Source organism: Phyllostomus hastatus, unplaced genomic scaffold (genome assembly GCF_019186645.2).
Source record: "Phyllostomus hastatus isolate PE091 unplaced genomic scaffold, TTU_PhHast_1.1 phas_contig_58, whole genome shotgun sequence".
NCBI lineage: Eukaryota > Metazoa > Chordata > Mammalia > Chiroptera > Phyllostomidae > Phyllostomus > Phyllostomus hastatus.
In genome coordinates, this window is record NW_025333916.1 from 17,702,459 (window position 1) to 17,716,680 (window position 14,222).

The window sequence follows — 14,222 nt, forward strand, 5'->3', positions numbered from 1 at the left end:
ATGCATGAGAGAAACATAGATTGGTTGCGTCTCACATGTGCCCAACTGGGGACCTGTCCTGCAATCCAGGCCTGTGCTTTGACTAGGAATTGAACCAGCAACCTAAATTTAGGTTGGCAGGCTGGTGCTCAATCCACTGAGGTACACCAGCCAGGGTGAGCATTTTATTTTATTTTTTTATGGGGACTTTCATGCTAAAGGACTATGTCTTAACTAGTGAATTGAGTGGTGTTTTTCTTTTTTTATAGGAGTGAGAATCAAAAGAGATATTTCACAATGAAATAACTTTTACTTTGTAATATGTAATTTCATCATCAAGCTCTAAACTGAGGGGACTTGTACCATTTTTTAACCTTGGGAGGTGGATTCAGGCCACAGAAGCTATAGCTGTGGTATGGCATAGCACTGTATGGGCAGAGTGGATTAGCAGTCAAGTGAGGTGTCCCGAGCCAGCTGGTGACTGCATTTAAATTATTGGTCCTCTTATCTCTTTGATCTTGGCCATGTTATTTACATTTCTATCTCTCTGCTTTCTCATCTGTAAAATGGGGATAGAGTTATGAAGATTGAAGAATAAAATGCAAGGTAGTTACAGTGTTTTGTGGCACATAGCAACTTCTTAATCACATCTATTACTATGGTTTTTTGCAATTACAGTGCTGGTACTCAGCTGATTTTTTTTTTTTTTTGCTGAATTTTATTTTTTAACTTCTAAATGGAGAATATGAAAAAAAATTAAGTTTTGTTCTACTGAAGGCCAGCAATAAGTGTGTAGATTTTATCTGCCCTCTTCTAATCAAGTACCCATTAAAATTTCCCCTCCCTCTGTAATTTATGTCCAAAGAATTTATCTGCTTAATATTCTAAAATTGTGATTTTGCAGACCTGGGTGGAACCATAAAAATATTACTTCTTAGTAAGGAAGTTGAAGTTTAAATATTGCATATGAAAGAAATAACACTAATTCTAACATAATAAATTTTAAAAGATACACTTAAATAAATGATACTGTTTATATGAAAACTATTCTATATAGTTAAGGCTATCATATTGATTATCTTTTTAAGTCTACAAAAAGTACATAAGTATCTGATTTGGTCTTTTTTTATTAATGTGTTCACCAGTTATGGGAATCTTTAAAGTCAGACATTGAGAAATTACTCAGATTGGAGTTTAATATATAAAAAGTTAAGTGAAAAACCAACAAAACCAAAACATGCTTATATTTATTACCTAAAAATATGTTTCTAAATTCTTATGGTAGCATTAGTTTAGACTGTCTCATGAAGGCAGGGACTGCCTTCTCTATTGATTCATTTAGCAAATGTTTATTGAACAACCACTGTGTGCCCAGCACTCTACCCAGTGCTGGTAACACAGCAGTGAATATAATCTCTGTCCTCGTGAGATTGTGAGTTATATCTGCACTGCTTGGCACATAGTAAGTGTTCAAGAATATTTTCCTCCACACCTTTTAGCTGCTCCAGAGGCTGAGTATAGTGATGCAACTAGATCCCTTACCTAGCCAGTTGCTGCTAGGGGCTACAAATCAAGTTATGCTAGGGGGCTTCCTATGTCCCGTCTATAAGTCAGCCTGTATAAATCAGGGGAGCCCCTGGAGAATCTTAACCAGCAGAGTGCAATTTCACCTCATCTGAAAATGTTACATCTATGCAGTAGATACACTAGTTTGACTTAAGAGGGACTATTTTTCTTAGTCAGTATGAATATTTGGTCAAATTTGAATATAAGTTAAAATTATAGTATATTAATTTTTTCAAGTAGATTTTTCATGTAAATGCGAGGAAGAACCTTAGAGATAATTCATTCTGTTTTTTTTTAATTAATGTTTTGTTTTAGTTTGTGTACAGGTTCAGAAATAATCTCTTATAAATCAGCACCTGTGTTATTTTTAAGTGAAGCAGCTGAAGGCTTTGCCCAAAGTCCCAGTGCTAGGTGGTGGTGGAGCCTAGCCTTTTATTGCTTAGCTTTGTGTCTTTGCTTTAGAAAACAAAAGATCCACCACTTAGTACACTAATCCATTATTATAAGCCAGCCCCAAAAATGGGTTTTTTGATGAGCTTATGCGTCTCTTGTCTTTTGAAATTCCAAAATCTTTCTTTTTTTCTAAATCCTCATGGCACTTTATATCACCTCTCCTATGGCATTTATCACTTTCTAGGCTTACATAATTATCTTCTATTAAAATTTTTTATAGATGTAATCTCTTTGAGAATAGAATGTATGTATGGTTCCTCTTTGTATATTCCCCACAGCTCTTAACAGAATGCATAATATTCACTGGGTACTCAAATTATTAAACATGTACTCAAAGAGATTGTATTTTGGATTTGTTAACCATGCACACCCACTGACTAGAATCTATTTAGTCTACAACAATTTAAGAAGCTCTTTGGCTTAGCTTCAGAACTGGGTTGGATTCTGGCTCCATTCTCAACGTGGCTGCGAGATCTTTAATAGGTCAGTTATGTCACTTTCCTTATCTGTAAAATGGAAATGTGTGCCCGTCCAGTTTTCAGATGTGGTTGAAATGTATACAAAGAATATAGTGACTCATGTATTAATAGCCACTCAATGAATGGCAACAATTGTTACATTTGAAATTGATTTTCTACTTATTATAAATGTGCATATTTTACTAACAGTGGGTAGCTCTATTACTACTTAAGGAATGTATAATAGCATAGGGAAAGATCCATGGTGAAAAGCTGGCGATATTTTGATGTTAGTCATCAGATTGTATAGTCTGGGCTTTTTAGTTTACTAGTTATTTATTTAGGAAGTTGGATTTGGAGCTCTATGGACTGATTTAACCTATAAACACTCAAGAGATACTGGTGTATAGATTGGAATGGCAATGTATTAATAGGTCATTAGAGATACATTTTCTTCCATAGGAAAAAAATGCCATGGTGGGAGCCAAATTGCAATCAGAAAGTTACGTGATGAGTAAGGGTAGTTGGCTGAGTGTCTAGTGCTACAGGAGTCTCATGCATCGATCTTCACCTGCCACTCCTGGGTGTCAAGGCCCCTCGCCCCTGGAGAGTGCTGAGGCACTGCCTAACCACTGCCCGCAAACCCCTTATTTTAACTTGGTTATCTGCTTTTGCGTAGCATATTCTTTAAGGAGAATGCAAAACACTTGAGATTTTATTCTTTGTAAACCCACTCCCTGCCACCAAGAAAATGTCATAGGTGGTAGGCTACATTTTCTGTCTGTAGCATTACACTAGAAGGCACACGGCAGTGTATTGTCATCTCTCTCTTTGTGTTAAAGTTGGTCATGGGGCTCCGTGGTATCAGCTTGATCCATCCATTATATTCCTTCAGTGCAACCACTATATTTTAGTTATTCCTGACTTTATTCTTGAGGTATACCTAGCTGTCAAACGTAATTGCCTTTTTTTCCTTGCAGCCAAAATGAACTTTTAAATATAAATTGGATCACAAACTATACTGCTTAAAAGGCTTCAGTAGTGTCCCATTACTCATAAACTATATCCAAACTTCCTACCATGGTCTTTAAAAATCTGCATAACTTGGGCTTGATCTATATTTCTAAGCCTCATTTTATGCCGTTCTGTTCTTTGAGAGGAAGTATGATACTATTCATAGCATGGGCTCTTGCACTGGACTGCCCGCATGCCATGAGTGTTCTGTGCCTCCATCTTCCCCTATTTAAAAGCAGTGTTCTAAGAATATCTACCAACAGGATTGTAATGAACAAATGATACATGCAAATCCCTTAGGACAATTCCTGTATAACATAATAAATACAAAATGTTAGCTGTTGGTGCTGGTGTCAGTGTTGTCATTTTTTATCTCTGTGTTCCAGCCACTCTGTACTTTTCAGTTTCTGGAACTGCCAAGATCCTGCCAGCCTCAAGATCTTTGTACATTGTTCTGATTATCTCTTGCTACATAGAAAAATCACCCAAAATTTAGTGGTTTAAAGCAACAGTAATCATTTAGCACATGATTTTGCAGCTTGGGCAGGGCTTGATGGTGATGGCTCGTTTCCATTCCACATGGCATTGGCTAGGGTGGCTTAACCAGGGGCTGCTGGATCTATTTTTAAATGGGTTACCCCTGTGATTGGCAAGATAGTGTTGGCTCTCAGCTGAGCAGTCAGCCAGGGCTGGGGTCTTGGTGCTTCTCCGAAGGCTGCTTGGCTTTCCACACAGCGTGGTGGTTGGGTTCTAAGAGTGAGTGCTTAGGTGAACCAGGCTGAGGCTGAATGGTCTGTCACAACCTAGACTCAAAAACCATGCAGCATCACTTTTGCTTCATTAATTTGGTTCAGGCAATCACAAAGATCCTTTCAAGTTTAAGGAGGAGGGACATAGACTTTTTACCTCCTGATAGGGGGATGGCAAGGTTATAGAAGAAGTACAGGAGGTAGTATTGCAGCCATCTTTGGAAAATGCATTTTGCCACACACATGCTCTTTGTTGTCTGATCCTAAAACACTATTAAACACTAAGGAGTGATTGCCACACTTCAGCTAACTACACATCTAAATTATGTTTCTCTTCCTCCATTCATTCCCATTGTGCACGCTCTTGCTCTAGCATTTCATTTTCCTTGGCAACAGTGATCACAATTTGCAATGATCTCTTTAAGTCTCTGAAGGCTAGGGCCTGTATATTCCTAGTTCTTTGCATTGAACCTTTTGAAATGTTAAAATGTATTATTTGTAACTTACAAATATAAACACCATACATCTATCATATTTTTACTAGCGAAAGCATATTCCACACTTTGTGGGAAGAAAGGAGCAGAGATAGAGAAACACCAGGAGTCAGTCCTTGAAATCCTCATATTTCACATCCCAATTGATTAGCTCAGGGTGAGGAGGGGGTGGAGAGGAGTAACATGTATGTATAAGTTTTATGGGTGAGAGGAGGTGGGAAGAATAAGTAGTTCAAATAGCTGCATTCTTACCCATTTTTCTATACTTTTGATACCCAAAACCACAGATTTATTTTCTGTTTCTCTATTTTTCTAGTATCTAGTTCATGGCAAGAGGCTTCTAGCTGGTCTGACAAAGAAGCAGGATGACCTAAGAAAACATTCAGTACTCTCAGGGAGCAGCCAGATCATTGTACTTTACTCAAGGATGCTAACCAGGCCCACCCTCATTAGAATCAGGGTTCTTTTCCTTTTGGCACAGATCTGATAAGATTGGTCACCAGGCTTCAGCCCCTGGAAACTGGTAGGAAAAAAGACTAGGCTTTGGAAGTTGGGTACAGAAAATAGCAAGAAGAACAGCTGTTGATATGTCACATACTGTAGCCTGGGAATAGTAATGTGGGGTAGAAGTTTCCACAAATTATGAAAGCGGGAATTACTTTATAAATACTGCCTGCCACCTTGCTGGGTATTAGAGACATGAGGGTGAACAAAATGCATGTAGCTCCTGACCTTATGAGCTTGCAGTCTGGGGTTGGGAGTAGACCTTATGCTTAGTGTTTGCAAGGTGTATCTTTTCCATCGTCTCACTTTTAACCCATATGTGCCTTTATATTTTAATGATGTTTGCAATGACTTGCTTGCAAGCATCGTATAGGTGGGTATTGCTGTATAGCCAATCTGATAATCTCTGCCTTTTGATTGCGGTGTTTGGACCATGTACACTTAATATGATATTAATATGATTGTATTTAAGTCTACCTGAGACCCTGTTTAAGATTTTCTCTTTATTGTTGGTTTAAAGCAATTTAATTACGATGTACATTGGCATAGCTTTGGATCTGCTGAGCTTCTTGGGAATTATTTCAACCATAATTTCTTCAAATATTTTTTCCATTCTTCCTGCTTTTGAGGACCTCAGGTGCATGTATATTAGGCTGCTTAAAGTTGTTCCATAATAAGCACATTGGTATGCTTTATCTTTTAAGTTTTTTCTCTGTGCTTTATTTTGAGTGGTTTCTATTTATGTATCTTCAAGTTAACTAGTTTCCTTCTGCATTGTCTAATTAGCTATTTATTTCACCAGTTGATTTTTCATCTCTAGGAAATTGATTTGGGGCCTTTATATATGTTAAAGTCTCCCCTAAATATGCTTATGCTTCCTCTGCCTTCTTGAACATTATGGACTTTAATTATGGTAACTATCTTAATGTCCTTGTCTACTAGTCCTATTTATGTCACTTTTGGATCTGTTTCTATTGATTGATTTTTCTGCTCATTATGGGTTGTATTTTGTGTCTCTGAATGTTTGCTATTTAGAATTGCAGTTTATTGAGTGCTGAATATTTTTATATTCTTTTAAATATTCTTGTAGAAGCACCTAATGGAAGAAGTAGGATATTTTCTAATATTCACAGGGAGGTAATAAGTTGAATAGTTATAATGTTCATCTAGGAGTGAGGAAATAGGATATATTTTGTTAGCATGATAGTAAAAATGATTTATAACTTAACAAGATTTTAAATTGGTCCCCGAGTTATTCAGAAATAAAGAAAGAAATGTCTTGTTTTTATTCCAGACACCATTCTCTTCTTTGAGAATAGTGAAAAGTCCTAAGCTTTGGAGTTAGCCTTGAAATCAAATCCCAGAAATACCAGTAGTAGCTGTGACCTTCAGACACTTATTTAAACTTTAGCCCTCCTCTAACAAGTCTTTTTTTTTAAAACCTAACTTTTATCTCTTAGGGTTGTTTTGAGGTGGAAATGAGAATATATATATATATAAGGTATTTACATGCACTAGGAATTCAGCAAAATGTTAGTTTTTTTTCTCCACCTTTTCCCTTACCCTTCAGGCATGTCATTTTCCAACTGTGCTATTTCAGAATCACATGTTGATTTGATTTTTAGTGAAATACGGAGAAAAATAAGCCACTACTCAACTACTCATGTCACTCTTGAACAATTACTATAACATTTAATTTGTTTTAAAAGTTTTTAGGAATTGGATGTCTACTAGAAAATTACTTATTTTAGATTTTTAGATATGTGCTACCTATATTAATAAGAAATAAATTCTCATTAACAAGAGGCTATTTTTCTTAGATTTCCCTAGTGTATATTGTCAGTTCTCAGAATTTATTTAGTGGAAATCATCTGGGAAGAGAAATATATTTAAAGGCTAATATAATTGAAAATACAATACTAATTTTAAATGTAATTGAGTTAACCAGGCAAATAGGTTGGCATATTTTTAAACACTTAGTATTTTATCTGAAATGGATAAGGCTTTAAATGGAGAAGAGGGATAGAGTTAATGTCACTTGGCAGGTATTTAATAAATAGCAAGCCAGGTTTTTTGAGCATTAGAGATGTTGCATAAATACTCATCTATATATTGAGTGGGTTTGTGTGCTCTTTACAATGAATTCTGTATGTGCCAGATCTTCTAAATGTAGATGCCAATTAAAGTACCCAAGGTAAATAAGAACCATAATTTATTTTAATAACTAGTGCTGTGACCTAATGAAAGGACTGAGATGGATAAAAATTACTCTTAAAGGTTAGCACATAAGGAATATAAATGGTGTTGTCACTGTTTAAGTATAGTTTTATAATTTAGTAATCTTAAATTCCACATGGAAAACATTTAAATTTATTTGATATTTTCTTTAGATATGCCAGTTAAATACTTGATGTCATGAAAGTATTTCTTTATTTTTGTTAAATTTTATTTTAATTGTTGTTCAAGTACAGTTTAGTATTTCTTTATTTAAAATTTTAAATTACAGTTGACATTCAATACTGTATTAGTTTCAGGTGTATAGCATAGTGATTAGACATTTATATAAGTTAGGGACTGATCCCCTCCAAAAGGCCTGCACCCAACAACCCACATGGGTATTATAACATTGTTGACTGTATTCCCTGTGCTGTACTTTACATCCCTGTGACTGTTTTGTAACTGTCAATTTGTACTTCTTAATACCTTTACCTTTTCACTGAAAGTATTTTTATGTTCAATTGTTGTGATGCAAACAATGATTTTTCTAAATTAATATTTCATTTGAATGTGCATTGAATCAATTAAAAGACTGAAGAATTTGGATCGTACAATTTCTTAAACAATTTTTTATTGTTGTTCAAGTACAGCTTTCTGCCTTCTCCCCGAAGCCCTCCCCACCACTCCAGCCCTCCCCACCTCCCTCCCCTGTTTCCACCCTTCTTGTTATTGTCCATGTGTCCTTTACAATTGTTCCTATAAACCCTTCACCTTTTCCCCACATGACCCCTTCCCCTTTCCCCTCATATAATTTTTGAAAATCCTTGGAGAAAGTCATTTTGTAGTTGGTGGTGTCACATTTTATGTCCGTATACCTCTGTTACAGCAGTGTCACTTGTATTTTCTATATAGTGACTTGGAAGTTTTAAAAAACATATGCCTGTTATGTTTTTGGTGCATCACTAGATGGAGTTCTTGCAGCACAACTGTGTGTTGGGTAGCCATTAGTAGAATAATCTTTGCTTTCTTCAAGGTAAGCATGTGTTTAAAAAAGAAAAAGAAAAAAGAACATCCTAAATATATGAGCAGTCAGTTGTTAAACACATAACATGGTAATAGGAATACGTAGTTGGTAACGTGCAGTCACAATCTTTATCTTTGCATTGGAGGTTTGTTGGGGGGTGGCGGTTAAACTGGTCCCCTGATAATCCAGTGGAATTACAGTTTATATTGTGCATTTGTACAGCGCACTTCTGAAGAAGGGCCAGTGCCTGAGCTCCAGCTCGTCTGATGGCACGCGGTGCTGCCTCACAGTACACCGAAGCCCAGCTCTTCAGGCATCACGTCTGAAGCTGCATGGCCACTAGTGTCTGTCTGCCCCGTGTCTTACCCTTGATCCTGTCCTTTTGGCCTTAACAAACGCTGTCCATCTTCTCTTGCCACTTCAAACCAAGCTGAAGATACTGTGTTTGTTGCTGGACTTCCTGTGTGTTTATGTCGAGCGCAGGAGGGTATTTTCACCAGAAGTGAACACATCGTCGGCACTTTCAGCCCTGCAGTTAGGCAAGTTTGGATTTGTGCTTCTCTCCTACTTTCTTTATTCCTTTTCCTTTGTTTGAATAACGAATACTTTCATACCATGTGCTCTTAAGTGGTTGAGTTCCAAAGCTATTAAAAATCGCCTCCTGTTCTGTGGTTCTTTGGCAATTTCAAAAGTGGCCCCTAAATCATTCTTTTCTCAATGTTAATTGTGATGGAAGTGTAGTTTCCTCCACAATGCCATATAAGAAAACCTTCTATTACCTGTACAAGGTTACAGACAAGTACCAGTTCCCTATTTTATCCCTTCTCCGAGCCTCTTCTCCAGAGTTAACTGCTTTTAAAATCTCCAGTTTTTATTTCTCTTGGTGGTTGCCTCTGTATTTCTAATATGCTCTTATACTGCTATTTCTTGATGAAAAGTTTTGGATGTTATATCCCTATAGCAGAAAGTTAATTGATAGTAAACTTTTACCATTTCCACATTTCTTCCTTTAACCTATCTCAGTGTAGTTAGTCTTATAAATTTTTCATTGATTACAATTTTAAATGGGTCCCCCAAAATTTAACTGTGTAGACTATGAGGTTGTGTTGTGATGTTGATGGATGCCCAGGGTGTAGCCAGCCTGCTCGGAGTTCTGGAAGAGTACCAGTCACATAGAGGGCCACATTATCTCAGACTTTATTATAGATGAAGCTCTTCCATTATTACTTGTGTTATTTTAAAATGACAACTGCCTGGAGCAATTAGAAAACTTGTTTTACCACATAAGAAGCCTGGAGGTTGATTTATTGATTCAGTGACATAGTCAAGGAACCAGATTCTTAGCCTTTCCATTTGCTATTCTTAGCAAACAGTGTTGGCTTTGTTCTCATGTTAGCTGCCCTCACAATACTAACACGACTTCTTCAGGTCCAGGTGTCACTCCAGACATGACATTATTTAAGAGAACATCCCTTCTGATGGCTGTACCTCTTTGAGAGTATACCCGGAAGCTTCCAGCAAACTTTCCCTGGTTACCTCACTGATGAGAATTGTTTCAGAGGTCTGTTCCTAAACCGAATCACTGGCAAGTAAGGTAAAAGGGATTGTCATGTGACCTCAGTGAGGTGCACAGCGTGCGGAGAGGACGGAGCACCGAAACATGTGTTGGGGGGAGCAAGCTGAGGTGTGTTGGGGGGAGCAAGGAGACAAGAGTGTCTGTGCCAGGGTCAGGTGCTGCCTGATAAATATTTTCCCCCTTGTTTCTTACACTTTTGCCAGGCTATGTTTTTTAATTAAGTAGAAAGCCAGGGAATTATTTGAAACTATAACCCTTACAGCCCTTTTGCTACAATACATAATTGTTCTTACATATCTGAAAAGGATATTTGTAAGCTAGGTGCTAAAAGACACTAGGAAATGTATAATTTCTCTTTCTTCCCCTGAGCTTGGTTGTATTTTTTGGACCCCTACCTTTGTACTTCCTTGGAACAGAATTTATTGAATAATCACATAATGTTTACAAAAACATAGATGTCCATAGTAATTTTTAAAAGCATTATCATTGTTTTTATTTTAGATCAGAGCTATCCAAATGACAAATGTTAATACTTATCTCTTGGCAAAGTAGCCTTTTGTTTTGCTTCAGTTTTTTATCATCCTCATTTCTTCCTTATTACACAGTTGCCAGAGAGTCACATCTATTTTAATTCTTTATGTCAACTCTAATGAGTTTGAGTAAAACAAAATTCTGATTTTACTACATTTTTTTCAGGGTCATCTTATACTTAACATTCTTCCAGTTTTCCATATTTATATTAAGTTTTAGATTCCATCACTATATGTAGTATTTTTATAGAGTATTAACCCAAGAGGAGGAACTTTTAAATTAATCCTATACCAGCTTTCTAGAATTATTTTATGAAACAACTGGACAGTATTCCAGTAAGCTTTTCTTATAACAGTAAGGTTGTTTGAACTACTCATTGTCCTGATTATTGGTATAAGAAATTACAAAGTAGATGATTCTTTAGCATTGTGTTTATGTGTGTGTGCTATATATTTAGTTTTGTTTTTTTTCTAAGCTAGTTTCAAAGGATTTTATGCCAAAATCTATTTGCTTTCAAAATTGATTCTTGGAATAATGTTTAATTTTTTAGAAGAGTTACTCAGTTGTTACATATTATCTATTTAAGAAATTGCACTGTAGTCATTGCTCAGGCCTTCCTTTTGTATTGTGTCTTTTCTTTTCTAGCGACAGCTAGTGATGTCAGCAAAGGTGATGGAATATCCAGACTAGCTTTCTGTGGAACATATATACCTCAGAATTTATCTTTTGACTCTCATTCTGTGGTTATAAGTCCTTTGAGATGTTAATGTGTTACATGAAAAAGAATTCTAGGGTCAAATAATTTTGCCGTATGTGGGGTTATTCAGGGTTAAATGGGTTTCTTTACTAGAGGGCTTCTTAGAACTCTTAATATACTAATGCAAGTTATTAGTATTTCAGAATGGGCCATAACACAGTGTTTGCAGAACTTATTTAAACATGGGACACTCATTCCTAGGACTGTTGTTCCCCGGAATATACTTGGAAAATGCTGGTAATTTGATGCAGTTTGTATTTGTATGATCTGTTGTGGAGGAAGTAGTATGTATAACCTTTATTTATGAGTGGCATTCAAGTTGGTTTGTTTTTTTTAAGTATTACCTGTAGCACTTGGGCACTTGGAACAAATGTTTCACAGATCTTTTAAGAGATGAAAGTTTTAAGATTTCAGGTATATTTTCTCTACTGCTTTTTCAGCTTTTTTCTAAAATAAAATCCATCTGTGTGCTTAGTGTTAAAATGTATCTTAAATAGATTAGTGATAAAATCTTTGATGATTCCCCAAAATTTTCATTCTAGGCTGGTTTCTTTCTACGGAGCTCCAAGCAAATATTTTTAAGTTCCTGTGCTGACAGTTTCACATGCATGGGAACTGAACTTAGTTAAAACTGAGCCCGTTGTCTCCCCCAGTTAGTCAACGGGCCATCCCATTGGCTATCCTCTGCTATCCCTCCAATCCCTAACTTTATTTTCTGTCTCCCATCCTGGCTAGTAGCACTGTCTTCTTTTCAGTCACCCAAGCAGGAACCCAGGAGACTGAGATTTCTCCTTCATCTCCTGCATTAGGATTTCTCAACCTTGGCACTCTTGACATTTTTGGCTGGATAATTCTTTATTGAGTGGGGCTGTCCTGTGCATTGTAAATGTTTAGCAACATCCCTGGCTTCTATTTGTTAGGTGCTAATAGCAGTTTCCCTCAGTTCTGACAGCCAAAAATGTCTCCAGACGTTTTGAAACATCCTCTGGGGGACAAAATCCACCCCTATTGGAGAGCCATTGCTCCGTACCCAATCCATTACTTAATTGTATCAACTCTACTTTCTAAATTTACCTTTAATACTTCCTCACATCTTTATCCCACTCCTGCCTCTTATCCTCTATTTTTTTAATGCTCGGGATTCTCTTGTAAGGTTCTAACCGGCCTGCCTTTGTACAGTGTTATTTCTCTCCAATCCACCCTCTTCAGTGATGCCAAATTAATCTTTCTAAAATGCAAAGCTGTTCTGTGTTTACATCTTTCAGTAGCTTCCAGCCAGGACCCTCATGAGCTGGCTTCTCTCTTTGTATTTAGCCTCATTCTTCAAAGACACGCATACCCACTACAGTTCTTGCTACACACACCAATGTACTGGTCCTTCCTACCACTGTGCTATGCTTTGTTTCAGCTCTTCTTGGGCATCATTTTCTCCATGGTAGCTAGCCCTCAGTCACTTTAGTATTATCATGGTGAAGAGCATTTTATTTTTAAACATATCTGTGTTCCCTCACCAAATTGAATGTTTCAAGGATTGGGGGACCATCTTTCAGTCTTTAGCATGTAATAGACATTCAACAAAAGTTTGCATTATTTATTAGTGTGCCCTGAGAAATGTAATAACATCCTTATTCCCTGTATCAGCAATGAAATTATATGTATATTTTAGTATTTATTATTCAGATTTGGATGGGTAAGCTTTTGACCACAAATTACTTGAACTATAACTTCCTCTAAGGAATCAGCTATTTAGAAGAGAATTGAAGAAACCAGTGTATTTAGTTGATATGAAATATCATTTCCTCGTAAAATAGCTAGTTTACTCTAAAGATTTTTATTCAGAATGGAATTACATTGTGTGGATTAATTGTGTAGATTAATAGACTGAATTAATGTGATGTGGGAATTAGTTACTAAACTCAAAACACTGCATTTCCATTAAATAAGGATTTGATGATTGCAAAAGCAATATTATTGTGTTAACAACTATTTTAGTTTTTTAGAAAACATATATTTTAGAACACATTTCTATAATTACCAGACTGCACTGTTTAGAAATTTATGCCTATCAAATGAAAAAAATTTTTTAGCAAGTCAGTAAAGACTAGAGTGCCCCACTTCTCCTTCCTTACATGCCTTAATACGTACAGTTTTGTGTGAGTAGATTTCCCTGTGAATTGGAATTAATCAGACTTGGTTGAACAACTACTCTTATACCTAGGACTTTATTTTTTAAGATTTTATTTATTTATTTTGAGAGAGAAGGGAAGAGAGAGAGAGGGAGAGAAACATCAGTGTGTGGTTGCCTCTTATGTGGCACCCATTGGGGACCTGGCCTGCATCCAGGCATGTGCCCTGCCTGGGAATCAAACCAGTGACCCTTTGGTTCACAGGCTGTGGTCAATCCACTGAGCTATACCAGCCAGGGCATGAGCTACTTTGTTTTCCATACACTTTTCAATATAATAGAGATCGTATTGTTGTAACTTTCTCAGTAAGTTATTTACCTACTCCCGGAATAATGTAGTTTTAAATGAGTAAAAGTGAGTGAGAGTCAAATAGAAGATTTCTATTTTAACAGGGTCAATTCCCAATATTCACAATAACTATTTTCTTTTTAGTTTATTTATTGTTATTCTGTTACAGTTGTCTCATTCTCCCCCCTTTGCCCTCCTGAGCCCATTTATTTTCTTATAAAGGCACCGCAAACACTGAATTAGCGAATTTTGAGCCATTGCTCCCAGGGGGAATACGGAGTTACTTTCCTGCAAACCTCCAGTCATAGCATTTTCATCAACCAATCAATACATGAAGTTGTTTTATGTGTGTTTCTGTTTAAAGGTATTTCATTTAATATATATTACTGATTCATTACCATTGAACTCCTGGCCAACAGTACTGTA

The 14,222-nt window shown here is 36.5% G+C and overlaps 1 protein-coding gene across 3 annotated transcripts in view; it reads left to right on the forward strand.

Moving 5' to 3' along the window:
• HOMER1 (homer scaffold protein 1) overlaps positions 1-14,222 on the forward strand; it is a 114,290-nt gene that overhangs the window by 30,445 nt on the left and 69,623 nt on the right. The gene's annotated exons all lie outside the window — the stretch shown is intronic.